A 6,335-nucleotide genomic window follows, 5' to 3' on the forward strand; every position below is an offset into this window, starting at 1 on the left:
ACAAAAATCTAACTACTATCCGAAATAAAAATAGACAGAAAATAAGTGTAAAAGAGAGACTCTAGGTGCTGCAGGACGGCTCAGGAAGCAGCTCACCACTAGGCCTTAGGGTAACGGGAGTGTGCGCCGATATGACCGCTAGATGCACCTGCCTCAGATCCTGCACGATTAGTGCAAAAGTGTAGCGTGAGTTCATAAACAACATGTACCCAGTAAATATCTAGTCTAACCTTAAAGAAGTAGTGATGAGGGGTCGACATCGACAGTTACTATGGGCTAACAATAAAAATACAGAAATTCTAAATAAGCATGAGTTATGTACATAATGATATTAACTCATTAACAAGCAGGAAATAAATAATTCTTTCACTAATGATAAATCCCAAGTCAGTTTCTGTCATATGAAAATTTAATCTCTCAAGCCATAAAATAATATCAAATATAATTAAACTCCAAGTATTTTCACGCACGATTATGCCGAGGTCGTACGGCCCGATCCAGAATAATGTGTACACTGTCGAGGGTCGAGTGGCACAAATCATAGATGCATCTATTTACTGCCAAGGCGTTCGGCCCGCTCCACAAAATGAGATGGTACTTTATAACATTCTGTTTAAAAGCTATTACAAGGCTAGTACGCAAAGAAGCACAATTTCTATTAACAGTCAAGTACCCCGCCAAAACTCAAGTAACTGGAAGTCGGTATTTCAGAATTCCTCTATCAAGATTCAATATAATTTAGGCATTTTAATTAAGAAATAGGGTGCAAACATTACAAGTATTTCATAATTTGGGTCCTAAACTACCCGGACATAAGCATAATTAGTAGCTACGCACGGACACTCGTCACCACAATTAGAAGCAAATAGTAGTTTAAATCACCTATGGGGTAAATTCCCTCTTACAAGGTTAGACAAAGACTTACCTTGTCTCAAAGCTCGTTTTCCAGTCTCAAATTCACTCTAAATCCTCAATTCGGTGCCGAACAAACCGAAACAAGGCAAATGTTGTGTAAATTAATCTCATAATCTAACTATTAGAGTGATTACCCAACCCTAATTGGAAGATTCCTAAAATTTATCCCCAAGCCCACGTGCCCGGATTCCGAAAAGTTTCGAAGATAATTATTACCCATAACCTCACGAAGTCAAATATATAATTTTTACCCAATCTCATAACCATTTTCGTGGTTACCCCCACCCCCCCTTTTTTTTAATTAAAACCTAGGTTTTTCATCTAAACCCAAAATTCGCACAATTTTATATGTTAAAATCTACCCATAATCTATGTATTTAACTTACATTGGGTAGGAATTACTTACCTTCAATAGCTAGGTGGAAATCTCTCTTTAGGAAGCTCCAAAATTGCCCCAAGAAGTGAAATAAATGAACCAACAATGGCCTAAGTCCGCAATAAATGGACCTCACTGCCCCAGCGACTTCCGCTTCTACGGAGCCATGGCCGCATTTGCAGCTCTGCTTTTACGGACATAGCCTCGTAGATGCGGACCATGCCCAGGTCAGCCTTTCCCGCTTCTACGGGAAACATCTCGTATCTGTGAGACCGCTTCTATGGCACGAGCGCCGCACCTACGCACCAGCCCACTTCTGCGGTCTCATCTTCGCATTTGCACTTTCGCAGATGCGACTCCTCTCCTCGCTTTTGCGGTCAGTGGGCAGCCCTTACTAGGCCGCTTCTGTGGCCATTGGCTTGCTTCTGTGAGCTCGCACCTTCGGCTAGCCCTCTGCAGGTGCAATTGCACCAGAACTCTGATGCTTCAGTCATTCTTTCCCAGTCCAAATGAGTTCTGTGCCTCGTCCAAATGGCATCCGGGGCCTACGAGGCCCCGTCCAATTATGCCAACAAGTTCGTAATCATAAAACAGACTCGCTCTCTCCCTCAGAATGCGGAAAACAACTTTAAAACTAAGAATCGCGACCCAAAACCAATAGAATCAACTTATGAACTTCAATGTTTTTCAACTTACTCCGGGCACGCCGAATCATACTTAAACTACTCGGAATGGCACCAAATTTCACGTGTAAGTCTTAAATCACCATACGAAAATATTCCAGGTCTAGGAATCCAAACCGGACCTCGATAAAACTAAAACCTACTCCAAATCAAATTTAAAGAACTTTAAAACCTTTAATAAACCAACTTTCAACTCTAGGTGCCGAAATGCGCCCGGATCATCCAAAACCCGATCTGAACGTACGCTCAAGTCCAAAATCATCATACGAACCTATTGGGACCGTCAAATCCCGATTCTGAGTTCATTTACTAAAAGTGTTGAACCAAGTCAAACTTAACCCTTTAAAGCCAATAACAAGGAACTAAGTGTTCCGATTTCAACTCGAACTCCTCTAAACCCGAACCAACCATCCACGAAAGTCTTAAAACAGTAAAAGCACACACAAGGAGTCTTATTTAGGGGAACAAGGATTTAAAAAGTAAAACGACTGGTTGGGTCGTTACATAAAATAAAGTTCGGTTGTTTAGGCGTAGAATATGTGTTACTAGAGAAAGAAATATCAGAAGACATGGTGATGAGAATTACGAATTTGTAAATTTTACTGAGAAAAGAGGAGTTGTAGGAAAACTTTAAGAAGATTTGAAGAAGAAAGTTTGTAAAAGTGAAAGATGAAAGTGGTGAAAATATAACGATCCGACCGGTCGTTTTGAGTAATTTTATTTCAGATCGATAGTTTGAAGTCATGAGTAGATGCGTATGGTGTATTATGACTTGTGCATATCATAGGTTTTGTTTTCGAGTTGTTCAAAATTTATTTGGAAAAATGAATCTTAAATAGGATGCTTTAAGCTGGAAGAGTTGACCAAGTTTAATTTTGTGTATCTGACCTCGGATCGGAGTTTTTATGGTCCCGTTAGGTTCGGATAGTTATTTTGGACTGGGGCGTATGCCCAGATTTGCATTTATATGTTTTTGGAGGTTTTGGCACTATTTGGCAGAAGTCAGCAATTTGAAGTTTTGGAATATTCATCAGTTTGACCGGGAATTGACTTTGATGATATCAGATTCGGATTTAGGTTTCGGGAATTGGAATAGGTTTGTTTTGTAAACTGGAACTTGTGTGAATTTGAATTCATTCCGAGTTGATTTGAAATGGTTTGACACGAGTTTTGGAAGTTGAAAGTTCAAAAGTTCATTAAGTTCGATTTGAGGTGCGATTCGTGGTTTTGATGTTGTTGTGTGTGATTTGAGTCCTCGAGTAGGTTTGTGTTGTGTTTTTGAACTTGTATGTATGTTTGGCTAGGGTCTCGGGGACCCGAGCGCATTTCGGTGCACTATGTGAAATTTGAAAATTTGGTTTTAAACTTGAAAATCTTGAGTTTTGATGATCAATTATTGTTGTTTGATGTTATTTTGGTGATTTGAGTGAGTGATCAAGCTTGTGGAATGTTATCACACTTGTGTGCATGTTTGATTTGGAGCCCGAAAGGCTCCGGTGAGTTTTGGATGCTTAGCAGACTGATTTTTAGCTTAGAAGAAATGCTGGTGCATTAGGTCTGCAAGTCTCGCATCTACGAGAACTTGTTCGCAAATACGAGGTCAGGCTCGTATTTGCGATGCTGGAGGAGGGCTGATTTAGCTTCACTTTTGCGATGATGGTGGGGGTGTCTCGCATTTGCGATTTGCGACTTTGAAGAAAATTGGGGCAGACTCGCATTTGCGAGGTCATGTTCGCATTTGCGGACAACCCTGAGTTAGCATTTGCGATAATTTTATCGTTTTTCGGATAATAGAAGACTTAGATACTTTTCGCTTTCGCGAAGAGTTGATCACTTTTGCGATCACCGCAATTGCGAACATAGTTTCGCAATTGCGATATCTGTAGTTGGGTAAATTGTGGGGATTTCGAGACTTAGCTCATTTTGTTAACCTTTTCTCAACCGTAAACTCCATAGAGGCAATTTTTGAAGAGGATTTTCTTCCCAAATTTATGGACAAGCATCTTTAACTAGGTTTCAATCGATTTTAACTACTTTTTCATGAATTGTAATATCAAATCAAAATATTTCATGGTAGAAATTAGGGGTTTTGGGTAGAATTTGGGGATTGTGTAAAATGGAGATTTAGACCTCAAATTGACTCGAATTTCGAAACAAATTGCATATTCAGGCCAGGGGTGAATGGGTAATCGAGTTTTGGTTCGAATCCCGGGTTTTGACCAAGCAAGCCCAGAGATGACATTTGTTGACTTTTGATATTTTGGCCTAGATTGAACGTTTATTGATTAGGGATGTTTCCTTTAGCATTATTTGACTTTGTTAGATGATAATTGACTAGGTTTTGATCGTTTTGAGGATTATTTCTATGGAAGACGGTATTGGATTGTGGAATTGTGCCAGAATAAGGTAAGTGTCTTGCCTAGCTATGTTGGGGGAATATTTTCTAATAAATGATATTGTTTGCCACATGGGGGGGGGGGGTGATGCATATATGAGCTGACGAGCTTATATTAATGTGCCAAGGTTAATCATGCTTGGGGGTAGATTATACGATTCTTTGTGCCTTGATGGGATATGTGACTTTCTTTCTTCATGTTTGAATTGACTTTTATATTAATATGAATATGAAGTTCAATTCTAGAAACCATGATTTAGCTTATTATAACATGATTAAAATTTGACAGACTTTTGTGAACTATTGGTGTACTAAATTCGGTCATCACTATACCTAATCACAAATTCATCGTTACGACCGTTATTCTTATGATATTTGGATTCCATACTTGAGTTGAAGATCGCTTTTGATATTTGTTGAGATACTTGAACAATAATGTTCTTAAGGTTTATTAAAATGTTATTGATGTGAGATCTGTGATTGATGTTTATTTGGGGTATTTGCTTGATTACTCTTCGTGATATTATTCATGCTTCCTACCTTGCTTCTTATTGATATACATATGCTTGGTAAGGAAGAGTGTAAATCACGAAGGGTGATGCCGTACCATTATATGTACATTATCATGTGAGGAAAAGTGTAAAGCACGAAGGGTGATGCCGTGTCATTTCATATACTTCATTACGCACGAAAGATTATGCCTTGCCATTTCACTAACATTATTGTGTGACCATAAGAGTAATAGCACGAAGTGTGATGTCGTGCCATTATTTTTTTTATATTATCATGTGTTCATGGCACGAAGGGTGTTTTCGTGCAGGCGAGGACGGGAGACATGCATTATATTGCGACATCTTTTCCTTATGTATACCTTTCTGACTTTATCTTGAGTTGTTATTGTCGCATCTATGTTTTCTATGTGACTTGTCGTTATTGTTCCGTCTTTGTCTTCTATCTTAATTGATGATATACTGTCCATGCCTTCTATTTGTTTAGCTTATCAAGATCAAGCTTTCCTTATTGTTTGTTATATCTACGTCTATCCCTTTTCTTATTTGTTGTACTTTCGTGTAAGCCTTCTACCATTTTAGTTAGTGAAATTTAAGTTCTACTATCTTAATTGCTATCATTACTTCTGTGTCTCCCACCTAGTCTGTTACCATCGTCCATATCCTTTACCTTGTTCGTTATTACTATCTGTTCATTTCCCATTTTGTTGTTATTGTAATTGGCATTTCTTTCACCTAGTTGATACCGCTATACATATGCATGGTGAGGATGAGATAAATGTACGAAGGGTGTTGTCGTGCCATTTGATTTGACATATATTCATATATATGGTGAGGATGATATAAATACACGAAGGGTGTTGCCGTGCCATTTGATTTGATATATTGAGTACATTCCCCATACTATGAAAGTTCATGAATTTACTATTTTATTTGGTAGTTACCACTTTACGAAAAGGATTGGTTGTGATATTGATAAAGCTGACCGTGACTTCTTTTAGTAATCATTACTGCTTCGCATAATTGTTCTTGTACTCTTCTTTGTTATTTCTAGTATTGTTTCTGTTTCAAATTTACTGAACCGGTTATTTTAGTAAGTATCTTTTGACTTAAAAACCTCGTCACTATTTCATCGATATTAGTCAAGATATTTACTGAGTACATGGGGTCGGTTGTAATCATCCTATACATCTGCACCTTGCGTGCAGATCTGGGAAGTCACGTAGCTATGGAAGACGAAGCCTTGCATTGAAGATGTACTCGCATTCCAGATTCAAGCTATCTCTTGTTCATGGTAGTTTAGGTTTGAGTGTTTGTTTATGTAAAATTCAAGCAGATATTGTATTTATTCATCATATCGGTCTGTAAATCCAAATCGTAGTCGCTCGTGACTTGTACTACCAATCCTTGGTATATTGTTTGTAATTTAGTTATATCATTTGTTGACCACTTTATTT

The sequence above is a fragment of the Nicotiana tabacum genome, chromosome 23, assembly GCF_000715075.1.
Source record: "Nicotiana tabacum cultivar K326 chromosome 23, ASM71507v2, whole genome shotgun sequence".
Taxonomy (NCBI): domain Eukaryota; kingdom Viridiplantae; phylum Streptophyta; class Magnoliopsida; order Solanales; family Solanaceae; genus Nicotiana; species Nicotiana tabacum.